General features: G+C 40.8%; 1 long non-coding RNA gene across 2 annotated transcripts in view; it reads left to right on the plus strand.

Annotated features, from left to right (window-relative positions):
• Nucleotides 1-3541: 3541 nt before the first annotated feature.
• Nucleotides 3542-27927, plus strand: part of LOC138749308 (uncharacterized) — a 131039-nt gene continuing 106653 nt past the window's right edge. Inside the window, exon 1 of one of the 2 annotated variants that reach the window (XR_011348557.1) lies at nt 3542-3626. This is a non-coding gene — a long non-coding RNA (uncharacterized lncRNA). Of the gene's footprint in view, nt 3627-23438; nt 23528-27927 lie in introns of those variants that run through there. The other variant, XR_011348556.1, reaches the window with a different exon arrangement.

Raw genomic sequence — 27927 nt, forward strand, 5'->3', positions numbered from 1 at the left:
CCTTGAGGCAAACTTCATGCAAAGGATGGCCAACCAATTACTTCAGCTGCTAAAAATCTCCATCAAGTCTGCTTCTGGAACAAATATCCTCAGCAGAGTGAAAGCATGGTCATCCTGTTTGTAAAGTTGTCCTGGCCATGCAAGCAAGAATTAAAGTTTGGGAATATGAAATTGTTGTGAGAACTCTGGGGAGAAGGTACAGACATGACAGGGCGATTGGAGTTTCTGCAGAGGCCATTGCTGGACTCTGATCCTCCCCTGCAGTTAGGTACTAGAACCTATGGGACCTTCATTTTCAATCTGTATTCAAAATGAAAAGCAGGAAACCTGCAAATATTTGGAACCCAAAAATGAAAGCAGTTGATGTTGGAAATGTGCAGCAGATGCTTATCGTATAAGTGACTAGGCAGTATCTGTGGAGAGAGAAAAACAAAGACACCATTTCAGGTTAATGAGCTTTCCAATGACTGGTCATTTACCTGGAATGGTGACATTGATTTCTCTCCATGGATGCGGTCTAACCACTTGCGCAGAAGTTGATAGCAACCAAGCTCGCCACCTGCGACGTGAGAGTGGCAGGTAATAATAAATGACGTGCAGCAACTTTATCAATCAAATAAAATCAAAGTGCAATAAAACTCTCGGTATTCAACACCTGTAGGGATTGGTAGAGGCCGGATCAGTGTATTTTCCTCTTGCTTGAGATTGTGTGGTTTGGAGAACTAACCGTTAGGGAGTGCAAATTTTAAACTTTTGTTTTTTTTGCTTCAGAAACATGCTATGTGGGATACTTTTTTTAAAATTTATTTTATTTTTTAAAATTTTTTATTTTTCACACCATAAATCACATTAGCCATGATATACACTATTTCTTTTTCACACATATACAGTGACTTTTTCTCCCCCCCCCCTTTCCTCCCAAACCACCCCCCCACCCCCCCTCTCATCCATTTTAGGTATACAATCTAGGTTGCATTAAGCCAGTCAGACAATGTTGTCATTCAACAAAATTACACCAGAAATTCTACTGAGTCCATTCTTTTCTTTCCTTCTCCTTCCATCAACTTAGGTAATGTTTGTCCCCGGTAGGTTTTCGCTATTGTATTTAATGTAAGGCTTGTTCGAATATTTCAATATTATTTCTTAACCTATATGTTATTTTTTCTAATGGAATACATTTATTCATTTAAATTTAGTAGTTTCTTCCTTTTAATTTGGTTATGTATTCCATTAATATTTAAAGTCATATAGTTCAGCGTAGCCCTTTTATGTTTTGTTTATCTTCACTTTCCGTTTTTCCATCATTACCTTTCCTCCTTTTCCATTTCTGTTTTCTTATTTTCAACTCTTTATAAGACAACATTCCTACAACATCCAACATTTTCCTTATTCTCCTATTTCTATCTTCTTTATCCCCAATCTCCCCTTCCCCTCCTGAGTTGTCCTTTATCCCTTGTCGGACAACCACATCTCCCCTCTCCATTTGGATTTGCGAATCCACTCGCAAGCGTCAACTGATTTTGCAGTGTTATGTGGGGGATACTTTAAGATACCATGGGATGGTCCAAGATCATTGAGGCTGGAGTAAGGCAGATGGCCTTTCTGATTCCATCCCTGAGCAACATGGCTGTTGTTTAAAGTCACTTTCCTCTACTTTAGATTTCCCCACCAGACCAATTTGTAATTCCTCTAGATGTCTGCAAGTACGCAAGTTGTGTCTCAAACTTCTGCACTCAAGGAGTGGTCTCATTCCTTTAACATTTCACAACAAGGATCATTCTGGTGAGTTGGCGTGGGAGCCTCTCGCAGCATTCTCTCTGCCCCCCCACTCTCTAACACTCCAGAAATCGCTGATAATTCCAATAAAGTTGCTGTATATGCAGAGCAGATTACAGAATCAGTTTACATCCCTCAGTAGCGTTCTGCTGCCTCACTCCATTGGAATTGGAGCTGGCAATCAGTGACATGAAACCATATTTTAAAAATTAAATTTAAAATTTTAAACTGTAGGCTAATGGCACAGTAGCAGGCCAATTCAGCCCGACCAGTCCACACCATCCAATTTACACCCTACTAACCTACACCCCCGGTACATTGTTGAAGGGTGGGGAGAAACCGGAGCCCCTGGAGAAAACCCACGCAGACACGGAAAATGTGCAAACTCCTCATAGCGCGGGATTTGTACCCAGTTCCTGTCCCGATCGCCAGTGGTGTACAGGCGTTGCGCTAACTGCTACATTAACTGTGCCGCCATCTTTAAAGAGGTGATCATGTCCACGCACTAATGTCAGATACGACAGGAATGGGCCCCTATTAGGCTAGCGTCAATCTCCTGAGGGACAGTGTGAAGAATTGAATGCAGGGGTCCACTGAGGTTAAAACAATGGCAGGATTCACTCATTGTCCCCGAAGGGACTTCCCTTTTCTCTTTTTTTCTGCAGAAGAAAGCTTTCCACTGTATCTCGTTACACGTGACAGTAGATTGATGCACGGATAGAAAGAAAGTTGGAAAGAGAGAATAAAAATCAATTTCAGGGAGTGTTAAGGAATTATAGATGAATCACCTCAATCAGAATTTACATGGGTTGTTCCTCCAAGTGATGTAGAGTTGTGGTAGAAGGACACCATTCATCTAACTGCCCCCCTCACTCCTTATCATATCTCTGAAAGAGGTTTCCCTGCCTCCTCTTGGTAATCAGGGAAGTCTACAGATGCTGGGAATCTAGAACAAGACACAAAAGTGGTGAAGGAACTCAGCAGGTCACACAGCATCCCTGGAAAGGCAATAGACAGTTGACCTTTTCAAGATTTCCTTTACTGTCAATTCATTCCTGGCAGCCATGGTGGGACTCACAAATCTGGACCAATGGTCCAGAACAGGCTGTCTGTCCAGTAATTTACCACTGTTAGGGCTCATTTAGAAGCCAAAAGATTTGTGATGGGGATCTCGATTCCTCTTTTGGAAATCTCTTGACGGAACACGTAATATTATACGAAATTGCCTTCTGCCTGTCGTGCGTCACAGAGCGGCCATTAGTGTCGCCTGGTGCACCTTGCAGTAAGAGAGAAAGAGAAGTAGAAGGGAGTCCCTTCAGAGTCACCGAGTGTCCGTGGACTCGCCTCCCACGCCCCCACAGCCTCCGCAGCCGTTCAATTCGTGGGCAAGATTTTGAGCCAGGACCTTTCATTGGGAAGTAACCTGGGATCAATATGAGGAGCTGTTACAGCTTGCCCCCCCCCCCCCCACTCTCAATGGTTGCAGATTGTGGATGCCCCACAGATAACCTCTCAAATAGAACCCAAAGATGAGGGTGAAACTTGGATTGCTAAAGATGACATTGCTTTCAACACTTCTCAAACACTCGTTGGACTTGACATTTGCAGACAGAAATGAAGTGAATTATTTAAAAAGATAATTAAAAGCTGTTTTAAAATTGAATGAAATATCCAAAAACAGAGATGATTTGAAATATTAATTTGACATTAAAAAAAAATTGCTTATTTCTGCTTCTCCCCCCCCCCCAATCCAGAGGTCCAAATAGAAAGTTGCGGGATCTCAGTGAAACAAGCCTCCATGGTAAGGTTCAAGCACAGGAGCCCAGTGACTGATGTAGCATCAGCTGGTGGTAAGTCTTACATTTCACGTTCAGTCATGTGTGTGCAGGAGTCCCAGACTTCCCGAATTTTCAGCTGTTGAAGGACAAAGTTTCCGATTGGAGCTGTCAACTCCAGCCAGTAACAATTCATCACATGTACTCTCACATATGTCCAATGACATCTTATATGCACTTAATGTGTTTCGGCTTTGTGTACTTTGAATTCCATTGCCAAACTTCATGCCGAAGTGTGTAACGGCACTGATTTTACCCCAGCTTAAATTGTAACTTTAAATGCAATTACAATTAACATAACATAATTATGCATCTAATTCCTCCTAATGAATGACTTAGTGGCCCGTGTACTTGAGGTTAAAAGTGCAGACTTTGATTGTCAGCCAGGCACATTTCAACTGCTGGAAAGCGAATTCATGTTCATTGATGTGGTCAAAGACGATGCTTCTAATGCCAGCAAAGCTGTTCAAATCACTGATCAGTGTTGAGACGAACACATTTAATTTTGCAAAAGGTTAATTAAAGGAAACATCAAATTTCTTGATTATTAATGAGGGCTTTGGATTGAAAGGATGAGATACACTCCCAGCAGCTTTCCTCTAATAATTTTCCTTCTCAGTTATCGAGGATGTGTCACATTGAGGCTTCTACAAGGCACATTGTTCATTGATTCAAATGGACTATTAGGACAATCACTGTAATGTGATTATCTCATAATTGCAGTTAGTGGTGTGATGGAATTGTAATATTAATCTTTAGGTTTATAAAGTTCTATATATACTTTTAGTAAAGTTATTTTGGGGCTTTGAACACAGGCTCACACTCAGACACACAATTACATTCAGAGAGAGAGAGAGAGAGAAGCCAGATTGGAGTCGCGAAGTCTGGTAAAACAACCCCAATAAAGCTAGAAGTGTTTGTTCATTGGAATATCTAAGAGGGCATCTAATTAAACAAAAGGCTTTTTGCTTGTTTACCTATGTTGTTAGAATGGAGACTCAGGTGGCATCTGTTTTAAAAAATCTGGGGCTTTTGCTTGTGGTCAACAGACAGCTCAGGGGCATTGGCTTGTAAAACTTTTGGAAGAGACAAAGTCGTATGCTTTTAGCATATAGATGGGAAGTAACTTTGACAAAAGACAGGAATGATGTTAAGTCAAAGACACTTCAATATCAAGGAACTAATTTCAAACTACAGCCTGAAGTCACCTTACCATCCTGTAGATAACACGGGATTGAAGAAGGTGGTTGCCCATCCTGTAAGTCACAGAGGATTGAAAAACAGTAGCCTCTAGAGAGAGAGAGAGAGAGAGAGGTGCTGTTCTACATTGTATTCTCCTTGTCATGGGAGATGCACAAAATCAGTGGCAATGAAGAAGAGCTACTTCACTGTCTCTGCCAAAGAGGGCAGTTCTACTGTGTCCATTTCTACATGGGAACTTCCTGTGACCCTTGCCTGAAAATCATTGTGGAAGAAAAACAAGTGCTGAAACTTTCCATGCAAGAGAAATCATTCATATGAAGAAGTAATTCCCTGAAAACTACTCGACAAGAAATTTATGCATTTTGAGGGGCCCTCACACCTACCCAATGATTGCTGTTGAGCCACAATGTAAAGAATCTGAGTTTCAAAACAAAACTGACTGAACTTTAAAATCATCTCTTCAGAATTGTGCCTGAACTATAATGGTTTTCTCACTCACACACACACTCTCTCACACACACACACACACACACACACACACACACACGCGCGCTCATAATGGGGTTATGTTACAGTTAAGTTTAGAGTTAAGTAAGAGGTGTTATGTTATTAATAGTTATTAATAAAAATTATTGTTTTGAAGTGGTAAATTCCTATTGCTGTTGGTCTAGTACGGAACAGTGGTTACCAGTGGATCTAAGCGTGTGCAATTATTCACAAGTTTCAGTGAAAATTGTCAGGCTTGCCCTCAGTTGTGAAATCTGTAACTAGCTCATATTTTTCATGAATGCCTTGAGAGGCAACATTGTGCATTGGATCTCAAGAGTCCCTGTAGGGTCCTCTCTGCCAAAGATGCATAAAGGGGCCGGCAGAAGAAGATATTCTGGTAAAACTAGGACCATTCTGTCATATATATTTTTTAAAATTTTTTAAAATAGAACCTGTATCAGTATCTCTCTTTAAGGCATTGCAGGAACAAGGAACATTTATTAAATTAAAAATACGTAGAGGGGATGTCTTCTTTTCAGTGGTCCCACTGCCAAACTAGTTTGAGCCTGTTTAAAATAATTCATAAAACAACGTTTTGAATATAAAGTAAAACTCTCCTATCTGGCACCCGTGGGGATTGGTAGATGTTGGATAAGTGAATTTTATGGTTGCTTGAGATTGCGCATTGCGTGATTGGTGAACTAACTGCAAGGTGCGCCAATTTAAAACTTCTGCATTTTTTAACCTATTTATTACCACAATTTTTTTTTTTGCCGGTTGTTTGAAGTTGTCGGTTGTTTAAGTTCTGGGTAACAGTCGTCTTACTGCAGTTCTTAAGGGAATCCATAGCCAATATTACATTAGCTAGATATTATGGAACTGTTGAATTGCCATTGACCTGAAATGTTATCTCTGTTTCTCTTGCCACAGATAGAGTCTGATCTGTTTAGTATTTTCTGAATTTTGTGTTTTATAGCGTACATTGTTCCGTGCTTTGCAGGAACATTAATTTTTTTTCTCTCTCCTTTTCTACTATAACGTGTTTTGAGGATTGCTTATATTTCTCTCATTGTGTTGGTCCCTTATGCCATTTAATTGTATCTATCTGGTGACAGATTATTTGATTATTGATAACCCTGTTCACTTTTATTCCTGGTGGATAGGATCACAGAGACAAACTAGGGAGACAGGGCCTTAAGTCCACACTGATCAATAAAAACTGCCTTACACAAATCATACGTTAATATCGTCTGAGTTGCATCAACTCTTTCCAGATTCTAAAGACTCACCTCCACACAAAAAGCAATTTATTGTGGTCAATTAACTTCAGAGGAAGGCCAATTTTCCCATCTGCACCTGCTCCAAATTGCCATGAAGCTCACCACTCTGAGCTGGTATAACCAAATCTCCTCTACCTTCAGATGCTGCCTGACCTGCTGAGTTTTAGTGGCATTTACATTCTGGGTTCGGGTTGTGATTATCCACAGGAGCTTGCCTTCCCTGTTTTGATGATTATGCATGGCCCTTTGCCCATGTAATAAAGGGGAGGAAGTTTCCTTTGCAAATGCAGGTGAGCAAGGTTTGTTTGGAAACAGGGATAGCAGTAATCCTTTGTGTTGGGAATAGAAGGCTGGCATTCCAGGATAAGCAATCTAACGACAGTCACGAAATTAAATTCCATTGGTGGCGAACTGCGAAATCACAGAATTTTCAACTTTAATTGAAGCTTAAAACAAGTGCCATTGGCACATCCAGGTGCTACAAATACAAAAGCAAAATATGCCATCAACGAATATGCTAAATTTGCCAATTAATCTTTGCTGCTTTATTTTCTCTCACACACCTCCCTTTTTCCCTCTCATCCATTTCTCTCTTTTCTCTGCATCTACACCTTCTCAGAATGAGATTTTTCTTAGGGGTGGCAACGCCTTTACAGCGCCGGTGATTGGGACTGGGATTTGAATCCCTCGCTGTCTGTAAGGAGTTTGTATGTGTCTGCGTGGGTTTTCCCCGGGGGCTCCGGTTTCCTCCCACCATTCAAAATCGTACAAGGGAGGTGGGTTAACTGGGTGTAAATTTGGCAGCACGGACTCTTGGGCCAAAATGGCTTGTTATCGTCTATATGTCTAAAATCTCCTTAACGCCCTATGAGCCCAATCTAAAAAACTCGACTCCCCAACATCTCTGGACTCCATTTCCAAAAATAATTTTACAGGATCTGAACCTTCAATATCTTCCGGCAGAGCAACTATCTTAATATTATTACAACAACTTTGATTTTCCAACGAATCAATGTTTTGTAACAATTCTCTCTTCTGGACATCCCAGCCTGTAAAACAAATCCTCAATATGATCATTCTCCTTATCCGTAACTTTATTAAATGTTTTAGTATAAAATGATAGGTTCTAGGGGTAAATTATTGGCTTTGACTCTGTTGTATAATAATCAACATTTCTTTTTCAATACATAATCAAAGTTTATTGCATTTGAGATTTAAAGGTGTGAAAAATTTGGGAGACTGTTTTAAAGAGAGTAAGTTTTTATCTTTTAATCAGATGAGGGAAGATTTTGGTATTGATTAAGAATTCTAATTAAATTTAAATTCCTGGGATGTGGATACGCAAGCAATTCCAGCAATTCCACCCCTTATTGAGTGAAACTGAGGAGGTCATTAAGAGCCCACTACGTGGATAGGTTTGGAATTACTTACAGCTCAAGTTGGGTTACAACAGCAAACTTCCTTGCCTGAAGTAGATTCAGATTTCAGATTTATTGTCAGAGTTCATACATGATGGTGGAGGGGTAGCAGCTGTACCTGAACCAGGTGGCACGAGTCTTGTGGCACCTTTACCTCTTTCCTGATGGTAGGAATGAAAACAGAATGTGTGCTGGGCGATGATTGCTGCTGCTCTCCGACGGCAGTGTTCCCCGTAGATGTTCTTGATGGTGGAGAGGGTTTTGCATGTGATGTTCTGGGCTCCGTCCACTACCTTCTGCAGGGCTTTATGCTCAGAGGTTTTTGTGTCCCCATGCCAAACCATGATGCAGTCAGTCAACACGTTTTTCACCACACATCTTTGCCAGGGTTTCCGATGTCATACCAAACCTACACAAACTCCTGAGGAAGTAGAGGCGCTGACATGCTTTCTGCACAATGCAATTTGTGTGTTAGGTCCAGGAAAGCTCCTCAGAGATAGGGACTCCCAAGAACTTAAAGTTGCTCACCTTCTCCAACTCTGATCCCCCAATGATCACTGGATCGTATGTCTCTGATTTTCCCTTCCTGAAGTCAACAATCAGCTCCTTGGTTTTGGTAACATTGAGTGTGAGCTTTTGTCAATCTCCCTCCTGTATGCTGAATTGTCACCCCTTTTTTATACAACAGACCTCTGTGGTATCATCACCGAATTTGTAGATGCTGTTGTCATCGTGTCATGCCATAGGTAGAACAAGGGCGAAGAATGCAGCCCTGATGGAGATTGTGGAGGAGATGCTCTTACTAAACTTCATTGATTGTGGTCTGGAGGTGAGGAAATCCAGGATTAAATTACACAGCAGGGTGTTGACTCCCAGGTCTTGGAGTTTGTTAATCAATTTTGAGGGGTTGATGATGTTAAATGCCGACAGTTGTCCATAAAGAGCATACTGACTGTCCTGACAATAACCACACCAGCAAAGACAGCTTTAATAAACTAATATGTACACTAAGAGGTCTCTCTGCAAGACGAACCTGGAAGGCTAGACTGTAGCTCTGGACTACTTTATATACAAGGTCACTGGGATGACCCCTGGTGACCTAGTGGTGTAATTACATATCACCACACTGACATATGCACCTTTGCTGTCCAGATTTGCCAGGGCTTTGTGTAGAGCCAGTGAGATGGCATCTGCTGTAGACCTGATGCTACGATAGGTGAACTGGAATGGATCCATGTTGCTGCTCATGTTTCAACACCAGCCTTTCAAAACACTTCATCACTGTTGATGTGCTACTGGTTGATAGTCATTTAGGCAGGTTACTGCACTCTTCTGGGGCTGTGGTACAATTGACGCCTGCTTGAAACAGGTGGGAACATGCCCTGCCAGAGTGAGAGGTTGAAGATATCTGTGAGTACATTGGCAAGTTGGTCAGCACAAGTTTTTTTAATAGTCGACTGGGTCCTCTGTCCGGACCAGATGCTTTCCTCGGATTCACTCTACTGAAGTTAATGAATCAGATGGGACTTTTATACCAATCTGGTAACTTTGTGGCTATCATTCCTTTGAATTGCATTTGTTAAAATTCCAGGTTTATTGAATTGTTTGATATTTAACTCAAATGACTTGAATTGAATTTCCTGGCTACCACGGTGGGATATGAGCTCACAAATCTAGATTAATGGTCCAGAACTGGCTGCCTGTCCAGTAATTTAGCCAACTATGCTGCTGTTCATTTTAAAGCCAAACTACTTGTGATGGGGTCCTTAATTCTGCGTTCAAGATGGATAAACGTGCAAACTATAGTTCAGTCTCACACATCTCAGTCCCAAGTCACACCGAAGTCCACAGCAGGCATGGCTGGGGTGGATTATCACACGCTTGCCCTCAGCTCTCTTTCCATGAATGCTTTTTCGCTCATCACCCAATTCCACCTTTGCAAATTTGCCTCTTCTTCCAACTGGACATATTGATCTTTAACCTTCTCAATGTAATACAATCAGTATAGGACGTGGGCCACCCATCATTTTAAAGGCTAGTTATTGTATCCAGGTATTGGATTATTTTAATGAATTATCCCTAAAGTTTTGAGATCATATATTTCCACACAATTAATTGGATGCACACAATGGCTCCAACACAATGCCTCATTAGTCAGAGCAGGTGATACTCTGCTTTCTAATTCCAAAGTCATCCTGATATATTATTTAAAGCTCACTAAGGGAGAACTTCCAAAAGAATTGCACAAATTTGGGAACCATACCTAAAGTTTATTAGGAACCACCAATTTCAAATCCCCATCTCTTGATGTGACATTTTATTTAAATAAATAGTTAAGCATAGTGTGAGAGATGGGAAAACTGATCTAAAATTATGAACATGAAGGAAACTAAAATTCATACATCAGTTAATGGCTGTAACCAGTACAAACAGGATGAGCTTGGGAATTAGGATGCAGGAAAGCAGAGTCAGCACGATTAACATAAAAATCTTCTAGTCTTTGTGACAAGATCAATGAGCCACCATAAGAATAAGATAATGAGCGGTAAGGAACAATAGAATGTAGGAAGTTGAGGTAGTCTGGATAGACAGAAGTGCCAAGTTCTACATATCTAATTAGTTAACCCTTACACAGATTTACAAAGTTATACATATTAAATTAGCCAACCCTAGACAGGATGAGCCAACTCTACATACCAAGAGACTGTAGCTCCGAGAATCAGGAAGGTGTGAATAAGGACAATAACATGAAGGGACACCGACAGGATACCCCCTGGTCCTCCAAGTCTACTGAAACTGCACGTAGGCAGGAAGGATTGCCTCTGCCAAACCCATCCAGGGGGCAGAAGAATGTAAGGGGGAGGGTATTCTGATACTGAAATTTACTGAATAAAAGTTGGGTGAGCCCCAGTGTATGTGTGTATTCCCAGGGTAAGGGGAAGCACCCAACTTTGCATTGTTGTTGTAATAAATGTTCTTTGTTCTCAATTTTTGTCTCGAGCAATTTCTTTAAAGGTAATTCTGTTTCTAACAATAGTATAATCAGACGACACGATTTCTCTCTTTCTTTTTTTGTTCTGTTTGTTTTTTCTTGCTTTAAGTTGGGGGGAGAGGGGTTGGGGAGGGAAAAAAAGAAAATGTCACTGTGTACATATTAATACTGAATATGTGTATATATTGTTACTGATGCAGTTCACGGTGAAGTGTTAAATAAAAATTATATATAAAAAAAGAATTGCACGCCCCAGGAAATAATCTTTATCCACATTCAGCTTTTTTTTGGTTGTTCAATACTAACTGAGATCATTTGCCGTGATACCAGGAATGAAGGGGTTGGTATATGATGAATATTTGTACGGAAGGATGAGGCGGACCTCAGAGAAACATTTCAAATGCTGGAAGGCCTGGACAGAGCAGGTTGTTTCCCATGGTAGGGGAATCGAGGACAAGAGAGTGCAACTTCAGGTGAAAAGAGTGTCAATTTAAAGCAGAGACATAGAGAAATTTCTTTAGCCAGAGCATTGTGGGTCTGGGGAATTTGTTGCTTCAGGTGACTGAGAAGCGAGGTCGTTATATTTCAGGCAGAGATTGACAGGTATTTGATTCCATGGATTACATGGAGAAGGTTGGGGAGTGGGAGGATGGATTAGATCATGATAGAATGGCGGGGCAGATTCGATGGGCATTGGCCTATTTCTGCTCCAAAATCTTGTTGTGATTTGCAAAGTGTGGACAGAGTTGATTGACAGTTAGCTTGTTATATTTAGAAATCCTACTCTGAACAATTATCCACGGCCCTGTCAAAATTGTTTGATTTTTTTTCGAGAGATGTTAAGATATACAAGAGTCAATGGGATTGGCGATTGAACAAATGGCTCTTAAAAATAGTTCCAGGTTATTTATTTTGATATTTTCTGTCCCCACTGTCAGCAGTGCTGAATTAATTGAGCACTCGTTCTGGAGAGCTTGTCTCAGAAAATATTGTCATTATAACCTATATAGTCAAAATATGTTCCTCAAGGAAGGAAATCTGCCTTTTTTTTACTAGCACGACTTCAGATCGAGCCATAAGATTAGAAGGCATAGAAGCACAAAAAAGGCTATTCAGCCCATTGACTCTGCCCCACCATTAAATCATGAGCTGATCCGTTTTCCTACTGACCCACTGCCCGGCCTTCTCCCCCCTCACCTTTGATGCCCCGGCTAATCAAGAACCTGCCTATCTCTGATGATGCACCATCAATGACCCCAATACAAAACTGAAGTTGAGCAAAACCGATTGGCTTTTACTTGCAACGGAATGAAGGCTGGTCGACTATCAAGAGTCTGTGGGAGGAGCCACAGGCAGAGTCGGCCTATAGCTGTACCCAGACAGATAAATATATACATATAGTGGTTTACCACACTCTGCCTTAAATGCACCCAATGATCCGACCTCTAAAACTGCCTTTGGCATCAAAGTCCACAGATTTCCCACCCTTTGGTTGAAGAAATACCTCTACATCTCTGTTCTAAGCTGACGCATTTCACTTCTGAAGTTGTGCCCTCTTGTCTTAGACTCACCCGCCATGGGAAACAACTTTATTACATTTACTCTGTTCACACCTTTCAACAATAGAAATGTTTCAATGAGATCCCTCCTCATTCTGCTACTTTCCAACGGGTACAGGCCAAGAGCTGTCAAAATTTCCTCATATGATAACCCGTTCATTCCCTGGAATCATTCTTGTGAACCTCCAGTGAACTCTCTCCAACATCAACACATCCTTTCTTAAATGAGGAGCCCAAAACTGCTCACCACACTCCCAAGTGAGGGAGCCTCAACATTCCATGCTTGCCCATATAACTGGACTTCTAATGACATCTTCAGTTTACTATAAATACTCCAGCAACGTTTTCATCTTGTGAATGAATATATTTCCATTTCTGGATGGGATGTAACCCAGATTAGTAACATCTCTGTTGGTAACATGCCTTATTTCTTGCTCCAGCATTGTCTGATTAATACTGGCAAAATACTTAAAAGTTCATCCTCACCCACAGTTTTGGTCCTTGATCTTCTTTCTCTTAATGAGTACGATTCCACAGTAACAAGCCCTTCTGGCCCATGAGCCCATGCCATCTAATTACACCCACCTGACCTAGGAGGAAACCGGAGCATCCAGAGGAATCCCATGCAAACAGGGGGAGAACATGCAAACTCCCCTGCAGAGAGCAGTGGATTCGGACCCAGGTCGCTGGCGTTGTTCTAACCATGCCACCATGTTGATAAAATGGGCATCATTAAATTTTAAAAAAGGAAAAACAAGATCTTTTTTAAAAAGGGAAATTACCTCCAACCACCTCAAGGTCCAAGCACAGTTTCTGTCCAATGGCTCTTTGGCTCTTGAACCTCTCCTTGTTACATTAATCATGGACTGCTTCAACACCACAAGAGGACGTTTGCATGTGGTAACTCCACTTTTTTTTTCTTGCACTGTGAATATTTATTATCCATCTTTATTTTGTATTGATTATCTCTTTTCAATTTACCTTAATGTATACAATTGTAGTTTTTCAATGAACTACCTGTTCATCCCTACAAATAAGAATTTTGGTGCATTTATCCGTACTAAGAGTAATTGAAGACATTAAATCACTTATTCAACCTGAGTTATTTTTGCAGCACCACAATGCTCTGGTATCTCTCTGAGTTACAGATACTTGCCCCATGCAAGTAGGTGCTGTAACAACAACCTCTCACTCATTGTCCCCAAAACCAAGGAGCTAATCATAGGCTTTAGGAAGGGGGATAAGAGGTGGAGAGCACGAGCAGATATAAATTCCTGGGAGTCACCATCTTGGAGGACGATTCTTCAACCCCACACAATAATGTCACTGTGAAGAAAGCATGTCAGTGCCTCTACTCTCTCAGGAGTGGGCGGAGGTTTGGTACGATGTCAGAAACCTTGGCCGACTTCCACAGATGACTAGTGGAATGTGTGCTGAGCGACTGCATCACTGTCTGGTATGGGTACACCAATACTTCTGAGTGGAAGGTCCTATAAAAAAGTACTGGACTCAGTCGCAGGCAAAACTCTCCCCACCCTCGAGAAAATCTTCATGCCACGCTGCGATGGGAGAGCAGCAGCAATCATCAAGGATCCACACTCCCCAGAACATGCTCTGTTCTCGCTGCTGCCATCAGGAAAGAGATGTAGCTGTCACGACTTGCACCACCAGGTTGAGGAACAGTTTTTACCCCTCCACCATCAGACTCCTAAACAGACTCAGTCAGAGACTCATTTTAGAATTTTTAATTTTGCATGTTATTTAATACTGAGCTGCACAGTCAGTTTGTTTACGTTTCTTTCTTTTGTATACATTTCTTGAGTACAATTTTTTTTGCACTACCGATAAGTAGAAATTCTGCTTGGCCTGCAGAAAAAAAGAATTTTAGAGATGTATGGGATGTCACGTATGTACTCTGACAATAACCTTAAACGTGGCCCAACATGTCAGATCAGAGCTCCAGTGCTCAGCTCTGAGTGACCCTATCATCTTCAGGAGGAACGCTCGGCACTCACTGCTGGCTGCTCTCGGACTCCTGTTGTACAAAGCTCAATTGCAAATGTTGGAGACCAGCAGGTGATAAAACTGGACAATGAATATTTTCCTTCCTGAACACTTGAGGGGTATTTTATGGATTTTGGGCTGCTGACCTCCTTAACATTTTCTTATCACATACCATTTTTTTAAGCTATAACTTAGTTTTGCAATTTCCTGTCATATTTTAAGTCGACTTCAAGCATATAAAACTATGAAGTGCAGCATGTCATTGAAAATTCATTTTCTGCCTTTGCACTTGGACTTCATCCCTGCTGATCTCGGTGCAGTCAGTGACAAACACGGTGAAAGGTTTCACCAGGATCTTGAGACCATGGAAAAGTGGTATCAGGGCAACTGGAATCTATCAATTGTGGCAAAACATTTTTAGGTCAGTTGAACTAATGCAATGTGTCAGCATCATTTTGCGATTAAACATGCTAAATTCAATAAAAGGTAATTTAATATTTCTCCAACCTCCGATGAGATACAGCAAATCTGAAATTATCTTTCTGTTCAGCTTGAAGTTGTCTATCGTAATCCTGGATTCTTTTTCTGGAAGCAAACCTTTTGGGGGAGAAAAAAAGTTTTTGGCTCTTCCTGCTGGAGAAAGGAAAGCCTACTCCAACTCTGTCAGCATGCAGTTTTCTCATTGTCATCGATTTTGGCATGAGGGTGAAATAACTTGCTGGTCAACTCCATCCAGACAAGAGACATCACTGAGTCCATAATATTGTCTAATTAGTTTTAATGCCCGCTGCATTTTTCTTACGAAAAATTAAATGGGAAACTCCCTAAATGATGGTAAAACATTTTGTTTCAGAAAACAAATCTGTGTAAAATACTGGAGGCAATGAGTAATAACTGTTGGGAAATACTCGTGAAACAATATGTAGATAAAACCACTTTTGGTAATAACATTAAGGGACTGATGGGACGTCTGAGGCCCTGAATATGATACCAGTGTTTCTCTTGCTAAATTGTGGTCTCTGGGGCAATTTCTTTTGACAATAGATGTATTTCCATCTCACTGTGCTTCCTGGTGGTTTACTTGTGGATGTGTGTGAACTGAGCCTATGTCTGCATGCCCACATTTATCAGGAGGGCAGATAAGTTTCATCCATCAAACAGAAGTAACCTGATGCAGCTTTAACCCTCACAAGGAAAACCTTTCACTCTTTCCAAATGTAACGAAAAAGAAATTGAACACAGTGCATCAATAAGTTGAACTGTTCACTTAAAAAAATTTTTTTGTGGTCTCTTGAGTCCCAAGCATAAAGTCACCCTTAAAATACCTGACCACAGTGGTGCCATCTCCACCTTGGTGTAACCTTTCTCCACTGACTAATCCATTGACCAACTGTGGTCTTGGCTTGGTTGATAATGATCACACTGTCTACAGTTTGGGTGATTAAGCGAGAGATGATGGTGTACAACATTTGCAAACGTGTCTAAAATAAGTAAAGATATCCTTTGTGTGGAATGTACAACGCTAATAAATAATGAATGTAAAGGAATATAAGTTACTAACATAGGGAATTTTGAAGGAATTTCTAAAAATATTATAAATCTACCATAAAATATGCAAATGAACAAACCTTGTGCTATGTATCTGGACCCCATCCACCCTCTATGTTGGACTTGGGGCAAAACAAGACAATATCAGAAAGCTAGTATTGGATGGTGGTGGGCTTTACCAGGCAGTTGCAATGGCTTTGAATTTCAGGTTCCCATCCTACGAACATCAATGATGGAGGAGCTTAATGGAGGATGGGTTCTGAAGTTGGGACGAGTTATTTAAATTCAGAACCACAGCACGATATCAGGCCCTTCTGGCCTTCGAGCCCATGCAGCCTAAATACCCCAATTGACCTACCACCCCATACATTTTGGAGGGTGGGAGGAAACTGCACCCTCCAGAGGAAACCCACGCAGACACGGTTAGAACGTACAAACACAGCGCTGGATTCGAAGCTGGGTTGCTGGAGTTGTTACAGCATTGCGTTAATTGCTACACTGACCATGTGAAATCTCGGAAAAATGCAGATTAGTTTCTCTCAGTCTTGTAGTTTTCTAGTCTGATGTGACAAAATAGGAGCTGATAAAATGGAAGTTCAGACAGTGTAGGACATCGTTTATTTAATTAAGATGTTCTGATTGAATCATCTGAAGTGGCTATGCATTTGACTATTTGAATGGTTGCCTGGTGTTCGCAGACAACAGAGGCAAGATTAAGTGAACATGTGAGAAGAGATGGAAGGATTTCCTGTCGCTATTCACTAGATCTAGTGTTTTATTGAAAGGAAAAAAATACAGAAATAGCTCTTTAAAACTTTTTAGTTTAACTTTTCATTTTGACGTACAGCACAGTAACAGGTCCTTCCTTGCCCACGAGCCTGCGCTGCCCAATATCTTAATTAACCTACAATCCTTATACATTTTGAAGGGTGAGAGGAAGCCGGAGCACCCAGAAGAAACCCATGCAGGCACAGGGAGAACATATAAACTCCTTACAGACAGCGCCAGGTTCGAACTTGGGTCGCTGTCGCTCTAAGGGCATTGCATTGGCGGCTGTGCTTCCACGTGACAGAGACATCTGGAATGAGAGGGTAGATGATTAGCACAAAGGTAAGAAGTTTAGAGTGGACTGAGGAAGTTCTGTTTTCACTAAGAGGGTGTGCCTGAATGGGTAGTGAAGGTAGGTAATCTCACAACATTTAAAAAGTATCTAGGAACCATTGGAAAGCACTGAGGGCTATAGAAGAAGTGCTGATGAATGAGGTCAGTATAGATAGGTATTTGATGGTCTGTATAGACATGTTGGGCCAAAGGGCCTGGTTCTGCACTAATGACTCCATGACGTTTTTTTCACTACCTTGGAAGATTTCCCCTAGGTATTAAATGGAGTACAATCAAAAAATATATTGGTGACGTGGTCACAATGGTATGCGTTAAGAAGCATTTTAAAGGAGGAAAGAGAACTAATCAAAGAGGACTTTGGAGTTTAGAACTTGCCAGTGGCACAGCCAAAACCTTTGGGGATTGCCAAGGGGCGAGAGTTGGTCGGAGTGCAGAGTTTCCAAGAGAGTTTAGGGTTCAGGAAAACACTGATACTGGGAGCAGTGAAGGCACATAAACCAGTATAAAAACAGCATAACCCCTCCTGAGATCCTACACTTGTGACAAATGAAAATTCTTAACAATGAGCTCAGGAAAATCCAAACCAGAATCATTAGTTCACCAGCTATGCAGTCATGAGAAGGTTTGTTATGTTGGTGCAGAGCAACAATCTAGGATTCTTAGAGCCTTTCTACCCATGGACCAGTTGTTTAAACTCTGTGTTTTTGGAGTGGCACCAATTGATTTATTTTTACCTTCTGATATTGCAGGGTTTCTGTTGAACGTGATGTAGTAATTTGTCTTTGTGTACACAAAATCATACTTCAGTTGAAATCATTAATAAACCCAGAGCGGAAGCACTTTTAATGATAAATTGATCCAAATCGTTACATTCCTGGCCAAGCATACAATAAATAATCTCTTATTTTGTGCCACAGTTATTACAATAATTTCAGTGCAAATGTGGTTTGCGATAACTCTCTAGTAATTATCCCTGACGATTATTTTTGTACGCTTAATATTCAGATAATAGTATCTATTTTCCAGTTTATTATAGTTATCTTCAGGCTTTCCGTTTGCAACTGATACTTGACAAATACTCCATGATAAAAGATGTGATTCCTTTGATGGATTTTCCTTATTATACTGTCCCATATTCTAGGGAAAATAACAGGAGGAAGATAATCACGGAAAGCTGAGGCCCTAACGTTATTGATAAAACAATGTTTACCATCCACTGTGATCTTTCCCTCCTCTCTCTCAGACCTCTGCACTTTTTCAATTGTGGCCACTCGTCTTTGCTTCACCCATTCATTCCCTGCATTTAATACCCATAATGTTTCGGCCTCCACCACCACCTCTGGTAATGCGTTTCAGGCCTGATGTCTCCCCTAAACTTTCCTCCCTTCACTTAGTACAGATTCGTGACATGTGGCTTGTGAACAGAAGAAATGATGTGGGACATCAGGAGATCAGTCACTGACAGCTAAATGCTCAGGTCCCCGTGTGCCCTTGTTCCTACAATTCTTGTTGACTGGAAATCCTCCGACGCGAATGGGTGGCGGCTGGATGAAAGGAAGCCCACAGAGAGTTGACGAGAAATGGCTGGATGGTCCTTTGCTTGGCAGTTGTGAAGTTCAAGTGTTATTCGCCACTTTTCAGTCCGAGCCTGAGTATTGTCCAGATCCTATTGCATGCAGGTCCCGAGTATTCCATTGATCAATGAACAAGAATGAAAAGATCAGTAATGAAGCAGCTGATGATGGGTGGGCTGAGGGCACTGGTTGGTAGATCTTAAATGGAGCTCTGGGACTGTGTTGATCGACTTTCAACCACCACAGGCATTTTCTTTTTTGTGAGGGTTGTCTCCAGACCTTGGAACTCGATTGCCATTGATGTAAAGTGTACTCCGGCTCCTTGGTGTCAGTGCACTAGGCATTTGGTGGCAAAGAAAATTCGACTTAAGGAAGAGAAGTTGGCATCTGGTCTCCAAAGCCCGGCCTCCCATTCACCTGGATCATATTTTATCCCCTTATCTTTTGATTCCTGGCGTGTCTTTAAGTATGCTCAGTGACTAATAATTTAAGACCCTCCAAAGTAGAATATTCCAGAGATTCACAGTCCTCGGCATCAAGAAATTGCTCCTCATCCCAGTCTTAAATGTCAGTTCCCCTGATATCGAGACTGTTGCCTCAGATCGGTTCACTTTCCATGTACCACCCACCATCACCAAGAAGACTGATTGGTGGAGAAAACGAGCGAATGGTCATTTAACACCGGCAGATACTGCACAGTCCCTTCCAACCGATGAGTTTATGTAAAGTCACTTGTGCTGTCTTACTAAACTAAGCCAAAAACTGATCCACAAGCAATGTTGAGCTGAATAGACGGGCTGCAAGTTGTTTTGTGTTCAAGATGAAGATTGGACCAATAAGCTACTCCCTTTTACAATAGACAACCTTGCCTTTAGAAAATGGGAAAAAAAAGGGATTAAAAGAATAGAAAATTGTTTTTCAGGAAGTAGATTCTTATCCTTTGAACAAATGAGAGATAAGTACAATATAACTGGAGATACAGCGCTGGCATATTACCAACTGAGATCCTACTTGAAAGATAAATTAGGAAGCAACTTGAGTTTACCAGAGGGAAGTAACCTTGAATATGTGATTACAGATACAATGTTAATCAAAAGATTTAAAAAAAATATGTATATTAAACTGCAAGAAAAGGAGAATGAGGAAACAAATGGTAAAACTAAACAAAAATGGGAACAAGATTTAAATATAAAGATAAAAAAGGAAACATGGGAGAAGTTATGCTCTGGAACGATGAGAAATACAATAAATACGAGGCTGCGTAGGATACAATATAATTGGTTACACAGACTATACATTACACCGCAAAAGTTAAATAAATGGGACCCAACAGTATCTGATAGATGTTTTCGATGTAAAAAAGAAAGGGGAACAACAATTCATGCAATCTGGACATGTGAGAGAGTAGAAAAATTTTGGGATGATCTCAATCAGATATTAAATAAAATAACAGAAAACAATATACCAAAGAATCCAGAGATCTTTCTCCTAAGTAACATAAAAAATAAAGAATTTGGAATTGACTTGGAAGATGCACAAAAAAGATTTGTCAAGATAGCCCTAGCCGTAGCAAAAAAATGTATTATGTCAACCTGGAAATTGGAAGATAATTTGAAAATACAACAATGGTATATAGAAATGAATAAATGTATTCCATTAGAAAAAATAACATATAGTTTAAGAAATAATATTGAAATATTCGAACAAGTATGGGAGCCTTACATTAAATACAATAGCGAAAACCTACCGGGAACAAACATTACCTAAGTTGATGGAAGGAGAAGAAAAGAAAAGAATGGACTCAGTAGAATTTCTGGTGTATTTTTGTTGAATGACAACATTGTCTAACTGAATTAATGCAACCTAGATTGTATACCTAAAATGGATGAGAGGGGGGGTGGGGGGGTGGCTTGGGAGGAGGGAGGGGGGAGGGAGAAAAAGTCACTGTAAATGTGTGGAAAAGAAAAAGTGTATATCATGGCTATTGTGATTTATGGTGTGAAAAATAAAAAAGTTAAAAAAAAAAGATGAAGATTGGACCTTTGAAGAACTCTCTGCCATACATTTATTCTTGCCATAGATATGGAAATCATATTTTGCAATAATAACAATGAAGAGATTCATATAAAAGTTTAATGATGGACCTGTTGGTTTAGATTTCTTAATATTTCAGTATGAAGCAGTAACTTTGTGAAGCTATTACTAATGTGTTGCTCAATATAATTGACAAAAATTGTTATTTCAATGACTTATAATTGAAAATGGGCTCCTAGCGTGATTCAAACAGAAGCAGCTACTTAGCTCCTTGTAACAGATGGATTTCTTTTACTGATTAATTGATTTAGGCCACAATTACTGCACAGTATTTAACCCTTATAGCTGTAGTTTACATGTTCAAGATGGAATAGGATTCTGAGTTAATACATAGAGTATAACACCTCAAGTAAGTGTCTTTAAAGTAAGGTAGAAGAATCAAGAAGTTGTGGCAGGAGATCACTTGTGCAAGGTTTACACCAGTAGTTCTCAACATTTTTCTTTCCACTCACATCCCACTTTAAGTAATCCCTATGCCATAGGTGCTATGTAGGTGGAAGGAAAACGTTTGAAAACCACTGTTTTAATCATACCTCATTGACTCGTTATGTGCGCGGTTTCATAACTCCAAAGGAAATGGGACAATGACAATTTTTCTCAAGCAAAATATTTCAGTTACAATTGGGACTAGAGCAGTGGTTCTCAACCACTTACCTACCACCTAAAGCAATCCCTTACTAATCACAGAGCACCTATAGCATAGGGATTAAAGCGTTATGTGAGTGGAAAGAAAAAGGTTGAGAACCACTAGTTTAAACTGAGAATCATTGTTTGGCATGGATTGTCTATGTCAAAAATGTTGGGATTAGTAATTAACCCCAGCACCAGGTAGTCACAAAATGTCATTAAAGTTTTCAGCTGCAAGATAAACTTGCCACTCCATCGTGGCTATTTCTTTGTAGCCAAGAAAAATACACTCTGTAGAATAAATTAAGGTTACTTTTATTGCTTGTGATGTCTGATAGCATGCTTTGACATTTGGGTAAAGATCTGGCAGAGAGTGGGTGAAGCCAGAACTGACAATTTAAAAGTTTCTCAAATAAGTTTTCCGTTTATTTGAGCAAGGAAGATTGCAGCCAGATGTTAGTGGATTATTTTGATTACAGTTAAAGCCGGGGAAATACAAGTGGCAATTGGAGTGGCCGTTGAAGAGGAGTGAGGCTGGGCAGGGGGAAACTGGGACACCATTAGATCTGTGGTTCACTGGAAAGAAACCAACGTGGACCTCATTCACTCAGTGAAATGAGCCTGCCAACTTCGACGTTGTGTTGTCCATGTAGATTTCAGACTCCAGATTTATTGTCAGAGTATGTACATGACATCACATACACCCCTGAGATTCTTTCTTCCTGTGGGCGAGGCAGAATTACCACTTATAGGTAGTGAAAAAAAACTGTACTCAATGTACACATGTAAACAAATAAAGAAAAGTTAACAAACTGACTGTGCAATACAGAGAGGGGAAAAAAAATCAATGAAGTGCAAAAGTATGAGTCCTTAAATGGGTAAAAGCACAAAATGCCGGGTAAGCCTCAGCAAGTCCTTAATGTAGCAAAGGTACATAACCGATGTTTCGGGCCTGATTGAGTTTATCATTGAGAAGTCTGATGGTGGAGGGGTAGCAACTGTTCCTGAACCTGCTGGTGTGAGTCTTACCATCAGGAAAGAGGACTATTGGTAGGAGCAAGAACAGAGCATGTGCTGGCTGGTGTGCATCTTTCATGAATCCTGCCACTCTCTAATGGCAGAGTTTCTCGATGGTGGGGAGGGGTTTTCTTGTGGTATCCTTGGCTGTGTCCATTACCTTTATCAGGGCTTTACGCTCAGGTGTCTTTGTGTCCCTGTACCTGACCGTGATGCAGCCGGTCAGCTCACTTTCCACCACACATCAGTAGAACTATGCCAGGGTTTCCGATGTCATACCAAACCTCTGCAATCTCCTGAGGAAGTGGAGGTGCTGACCTTCTTTCTTCACAATGCCATTAGTGCGTTGGGTCCAGGAAAGAGATAGAGAGAACTTAACATTTGCTCACCTTTCCACCTCTGATTCCCCCCAATGATCTCTGGATCATACACCTCCGGTTTTCCCTTCTTGAAGTCAACAATCAGCTCCTTGGCTCTGGTGACATTAAGTGCGAGGTTGCTGATGGTGCACGATTTATTGCACAGGAAGAACCCTGGAAAGAACAGGAAATCATTGATTTCTTTGGGGAGACAATGAGAGTAGTTCATCACTAGTGTGGCTGCATATTCCCAATTTATGGAAGAGATTTGTCTAGAGTTTTAAAAAAAATTATTACATCAAATTTGAATCTGCTTGTGCAATCTAGAGTTATACTCTATTTACTTATCTTGGTTTCTTTTAATTATATATTCATCGGGGAGAGGTTTAAATACCATGTAATCAATGTATCTTAACTTTGTTTAAGCATTGTTTATATAAATTGTCTACATGGTTGAAATTTTTAAATAAAATATTCCAAAAAAAATGTTGAATCTGCCATTGATAATGTGAAGCCTGAGGAACAAATGACCTATCCTGGGAAGCCAACCATCCTGACTATTGCTGTTCCATCATTCTACTCCGAGGTCCAATCCCATTGGTTTATTGTTATATTGTAATGGTTGTCAAGGTAACTGGAAGTAAAGTATATAGGTCCCAGTAGATTTTCAAATCAATTGGAGTGCTCACTGACTGAACTGTTTTGACAAGGCTATAATGGTTACCATGGCTACAAAATGCAACCACTGAGGTCTTGGAAATCAAAAGAGTTTTGGGTCACACTTCATTACATTACGTAATGAATTAGTGGAGATTTATCTATTTAGACCTTGGCTAATTATAAATTTTCCCAATTGGAACAGTGACGCCAACTTTATAAGGGGAAAAGTTGGATGTAGAAATGCAAAATTAACAAAAAGCAGATGCAATGATTAGAAGTTAATGAAAAAAATTGAACTGCTGCTCATTCGAGTTTGAGTTTTGTAATGGGTTTTTTTTCTGGGCCAATATGTTGAGGCTTGTCATCTATTCAAGTAGATGATGGGTAGAATTTGAATGCAAAGAAGGATGGTGTTTCTTGGGATTTAAGAAGCTAAAATATGGTGAACATTATCCCTGTGGACCTTTGAGTGAACTGAACAATTGCTATCCTTTCTAATTAGAAATATACAGCTTTTGTAGAAAGAGTTCAATCTAACAAGTATGAATAACATAAATGAACTGTATAGAGGATAGAATTGACAAGATAGGCCTCGAGTGGCCCCAGATCTGTTTCTTGTATTTCTAAGTCACAAATCAGTGTTAGAAATAATTTCCATCCCTTTAACTTCTTTTGCAACTGTGGGAAATTGCAAGCATTTTCATGCTTTGTACACATGTGTGGTGTGTGTGCTGTAGGCACAGTGTGCGAGTGTGTGTGCAGTAGGTGTGTTGTGTGTGCATGCAGTGTGCGAGTGTGTGCAGTAGGTGTGTGTGTGCAGTGTGCGAGTGGGTGTGCAGTAGGTGTGTGTATGCAGTGTGCGAGTGTGTGCAGTAGGTGTGTTTGTGTGCGGGTGTGTTGTGGTAGGTGTGTTTGTGTGCAGTGTGCGGGTGTTGGGGGTGCCACTGTGCCTTTCAAATCTTTCACCTTTCACCATAAATGTGGGATATCCTTGGTACCGAGCAGTTGCATTTTAAAATTTTAAGTTGTACTTACAGCACACTAGAAGCCAATTCCGGCCATCTAAACCTGTGCTGTCCAATTACACCTAAAACCCCGTACATTTTAGAGGAAGGGAGCACCCGAAGGAAACCCACGCAGACACGAGGAGAAGACACAGCAATAGATTTGAACTTGGATCGCTGGCATTGTAAGAGCATGGCGCTAACCTCTTCTCTAACCATCCATCAGGGTGCAATGTAGCACTCCTTCTATAACATAAAGGATCCCAGTGACCATTGACTCTCTGGAGTACATAATCATAAAATACAATGTAAAATGTAACCACGACAGTAGAAAGTTTCCACAAAGCAGTTGAATGGCTCATGTGTGACATTTCACAGCATGCATTAAAAGCTAAACCAAATATCCTCGAATGGAAAGAGGATTAGTTGAGTGACTCAGGCCAAACACTGTAGGCCTCCCCCCTCCCCACCTCGATCTCTTCCTTGTCTCCTTTCCTCTCTCTCTCTCTCCTCTTTTCCAACCACCTCCCTTCACAGAGCCGAAACCTACCTGCAGGCCAGGCAGAATTATCACTTATTTGTAATGCAAAGCATAACTGACAGTGCAATATAGAAAGAATTTAAAAAAAATCAATAAAGTGCTAAAGTAAGAGTCCTTAAATGAGTCCCTGATTTAGACATCCACCACAGTAATAGGCCATTTTGGCCCACAAGCCCACGCCACCCAATTTACACCCCATTAACCTACACCCCCAGTACATTTTTAAAGGGTGGGAGGAAACCAGAGCCCCTGGGGAAAACCCAAGCAGACACAGGGGAGAACGTATGAAACTCCTTATAGACAGTGGGGGATTCAAACCCAGGTCCGGTCCTGATCGCTGGCGCTGCCAAGTTATTGCGCTAGCCACTACCCCAACCGTACTGCCCTCTCTGCCAGCCATTTGTGGTTGAGGAGTCTGATGCATGGAATGGCAAAGTCAAGAGAGGCAGAAGAGGATGCAGGAATAAGCAATCAGGCTGATTGAATACCCGTTGAAAGCGTTGTCAGGGGAAGAAAGTCGAGGTGTTTCACCAGATTCTGTGGAACTGGGATGAGTTCCGAATGGGCAGGGGGGGTGCTGATCATTTCTGGATTACTCTTCCGAGCAAAGATCGAGATGTTGTGGTGAAGTTGGGCGCTAGCCTGGGAGAGCTATATTAAAGGTGACAAGTCCAATGGATTCAAGGCTCTTTGGGTTTGTGTGGGAAGTTGATCATTTCACTTTTGCACAAGCAAAGAAATATTGACAATCCCAATGGAGCTGTATTCCTGCCTCTGAGTGGGAAGTAGAGAATAATATCCTGTATTGTACATTTAAAGTCAGTTCATTATTTCTACGAGGAAGGGGAGCAATTAAGGACTCCAATAACAGCCGCAAAAAAAGGCCTCAAGGCAGCAGCTTGGATGGGAAAGGTTCAGCTGTAGGATATTGCCTTTTTTATGAGTGAAAATGCATTGCACAATGGCCTCTGTGTCTCACCACGCTTATAATTAATGATCAGTTCTGGCTCCAAGCACAGTCCTGCTTAAAATGGCAGACAGCTTCTACTATTGTCATTTAACGGCGACAGTTTTTAAATGAGCTTGCACAGCAATGTGTGTTTTCTCCTATAATTTGACTGAACAGAAGAGCTCAGTTGGAAGCAGTCTCAATCCTGAACAAGGAGCTTGGCCGTTTGTTTCAGAGACTTGAGTGAGCAGTTGAGGCCCACATTCTAGTGCAGTGCTGAGGGATTGCATTCTTTCATATATACAGGAACAGGGCCTTCACAATATTTCTGCCAAACATAATGCCCAATTAAACCTCTGTCCAATATTTATCCTTCAATTGACATTCCTAAAATGTTCATTTTTAACAATACAGCATGGTAAAAGGCCCTTATGGCCCATAGAACATTATAGCACAGAAACAGATCCCTTCAGCCCTTCTAGTCTGTGCTGAACCATTTTCTGCAGAGTTCCATTAATCTGCACCCACTCCATAGCCCTCCATACCTCTCCCATTTAGGAACCTGTCCAAATTCTTCTTAAATCTTAAAACTGAGCCCACATTCCCCAACTGGCAGTTTGTTCCATACTCCCACCACTCTCTGTGTGAAGAGGTTCCCCTTTATGTTTTCTCTAAGCTTTTCTCCTTTTATCCTAAACCCATATCCTCTAGTTTGTATCCGCCATTTTTCAGCCCATTTTTCCAGCTGGTCCAGATCCCTCTGCAAGCTTTAGAAACCTTCTTCACTGTCCACAACTCCTCCAATCTTAGTGTCTTATGAAAACTTGCTTATCTAATTTACCATATTATCATCCAGGCCATTGATATAGATGAAAAACAATAATGGTCCCAGCACTGATCCCTGAGGTACACCCCTAGTCACTGGCCTCCAGTCTGAGAAACAATCATCCACCACCACTCTCTGACTTCTCCCATCCAGCCTTTGACTAATCCAGTTTACTACCTCACCATGAACAACGAGTGTCTAAACCTTCCTGACTAAACTCACATGTGGGACCTTGCCAAAGGCCTTACTAAAGTCCATGTAGACAACATCCACAGCCTTTCTTTCATCAACTTTCCTGGTAACCTGTGCAGCGAAAGTAAACCCAAGTAAAGCACCATTCCTATTGGTTTGAGAATGTGGGAGGAAACCCATGCAATGCAAGGAGAACATGCAAACTCTCTGTAGACAGTACTGGATTCTAACCCAATAATTTTTTCCAATAGTCTTGCTTTGATTGGATGATGTTATTGATGCATTAAACCCTGCATTCAGTGCTGTAACCAATAGACTCACTGTGCTGCCCTAATCTTGATATTACCACATTGATACCTGCTGAAGCTTACAGTATCTAAATTACATTTTAAGAAATGGCTATTCTTCAAGTGTAAAATTCTTTGAGACATCCTGAAGTTATGAATAGTTTCATCACCATCTAATATCCACCTCCAGGATTATTTCCACACAATTTGAACATTTATTAATCTTTCTAAGTGAGCAATATTGAATTGTGCCCTACATGTGGATATGGCAGAGTCTTGCTGTAGTTTTAAATCAGGCAAAACTATTTTTGAGACTTAAAAAGTAAGATTTTATATCATTTGTGCTTGAAGACTGAGGGCATTTTTCCTGTTGTTTTGTTTAGAGTTCATTCTCCCAAGCTAAATACATTTTTGCCACTTTAAGTGTGCATTCTTTATGAGTGAAAACTTAGGAATCTTAATGTTCCTTATCCTTGCTCACTGGTAAAAGCAACTTCCAGAGAGAGGGCCTTTCACTGTGATGCAAAGTGATACTATGTCAATTGGAAATCAGTCGCTCAAGTCTTAACCT

This window comes from Narcine bancroftii, chromosome 14 (assembly GCF_036971445.1).
Source record: "Narcine bancroftii isolate sNarBan1 chromosome 14, sNarBan1.hap1, whole genome shotgun sequence".
Classification (NCBI taxonomy): domain Eukaryota; kingdom Metazoa; phylum Chordata; class Chondrichthyes; order Torpediniformes; family Narcinidae; genus Narcine; species Narcine bancroftii.